Source organism: Priapulus caudatus, unplaced genomic scaffold (genome assembly GCF_000485595.1).
Source record: "Priapulus caudatus unplaced genomic scaffold, Priapulus_caudatus-5.0.1 Scaffold66, whole genome shotgun sequence".
NCBI classification, from domain to species: domain Eukaryota; kingdom Metazoa; phylum Priapulida; class Priapulimorpha; order Priapulimorphida; family Priapulidae; genus Priapulus; species Priapulus caudatus.
In genome coordinates this window covers 315,636-317,450 of record NW_014577127.1, presented here as the reverse complement: position 1 = coordinate 317,450, position 1,815 = coordinate 315,636, and the positions used below count along the sequence as shown (strand labels likewise).

General features: G+C 37.9%; 1 protein-coding gene across 3 annotated transcripts in view; it reads right to left on the bottom strand.

The window, feature by feature from the left end:
- LOC106821262 (protein numb-like) overlaps positions 1 to 1,815 on the bottom strand; it is a 33,567-nt gene that overhangs the window by 25,745 nt on the left and 6,007 nt on the right. The gene's annotated exons all lie outside the window — the stretch shown is intronic.

Genomic DNA, 1,815 nt, shown 5'->3' with positions numbered 1-1,815 from the left:
GACGTCCCGAATATCAAGACCGTACGTCGAGCGGTTAAGATTTGTGCCCAACTGTTGATGGACGCACGGACGGACGAACAATCATGCGATTCTACAAGCTGCATCTGACTTCGTCAGCTGAGCTAAAAAGCCAGCTTCGTTATTCAGTAGTTACTTGTCTGCCATTTCCTACAAGTCATGGCTTAAGTGACCGTTACTGTTATACCACCAGCACACGACCACCTACAGATAAGTAGCTATCAGTATCAGGCTATTACGCACAACACTGTAAACAACGTTTACATGGTCATTCAATGATACCAAGCATCCATCATACAAGCACCTTCTACATACCCTACTAATATGAATTCTATGGCTTATTAGAGCTGTTTAGGTTTATTAAGCATGAAGGGGCAATCAAAATACATGCAAAATGGTAGCAATATTGTGAATAGACAGTGTTCACATTTAAAATCACTTCATCAAGCCGGAAAACCAATATTAACTCGGTATATTGAAGACATTCGATTTTTATTGGATGGCTGCCTCATTTTAATGCCATATGAATTTAAGTGTTAAATAACACTGCAGCCCTGTACTGTAGTACTGTAGCAACTTCATTGTACGTGGTGTTACAAAACATTGTCAAATACCTCTATCTATTGACCTACGACTGTGCCCTTGGCCACGCCACATACAATTAGCAACAACATAAAACGACAAATTTTAATGGTAATCAACAGATATCATCATTGCACATGCATACCATGGCCCAGCCCTTATTACATGGCGTACATGGTAGCTAGCCGTCTACCATTCCAGGTATTGATTGGAGGTAGTGGCATTTGACACAAAGCCCTCTAACTACATAGCTGCATGCATGTCAGCTCATGTATTCCAGTGATGACGCCATAATTTGAAAGGCCAGGAGGAATTTGTGAACCAGCACGAAATATAACAAACAATGGTCACAGATTCTGAGCGGAAAGGAAGGAAGCTCATTTCAATTTAACATCATTCTGCATATTGAAACGTATTTCCACTGCCATATTCCTTATTCATTACTAATTACATACTGTTATACCACCAGTACAGCAGAACTCAATACTATGCTTAGATGTACGTAGTTTAAAATTCTCCTTAATTGCATGGTAGTAATACCTAACTGGGTAGGTACACACCTTTCAGGATATTTGTGAACTTGAACTCGTCGCAGTCGTGCCTACATTCTATTTTTTTAAACCTTACCAGCAGTGCACTTTTAATATGCACAATATTATGTATCACAATTTACTTCGAATATTGCAATTTTCATCATTAGTGGAGCCAAGGACTTTATATAAACAAAGTATAATGCTGACATCTTTGATAGCAGTTATAAATTACAAAATATGAGGACAAGGAAATGTTGTAAAATATTACAAACTGAACTTAAAACAGGTTTAGAAACAATAACACATTGCACAGACTTATAACAACAGATATTCACATACTAGACAAATTAGCAACAGTTAAACACAAATTAAAATTGACAACATATTTTATTAAAATAAATGTAGTGAACAGGTACAACACAAACAAGGTATGGCAGGCCTGTGCCAGTAGTTAGTAATATCAAGAGCTAATAATACCTAGAGTGTACAACGGAAAAACGGGAAAATAGTGCTATTTCACGACAACATTATTCTACTTTGCCTGCGAGTCTATAATAATTTCATGGTATTGCATTAAGCAGAATTCTTTGCTCTCTAAAACAAGACCAAGCAACCGCTTGTCAATACGATACTCCTAGGCGGAGATATCGGCTCCTAAACCTCCCCTCCCACATGCCAAATG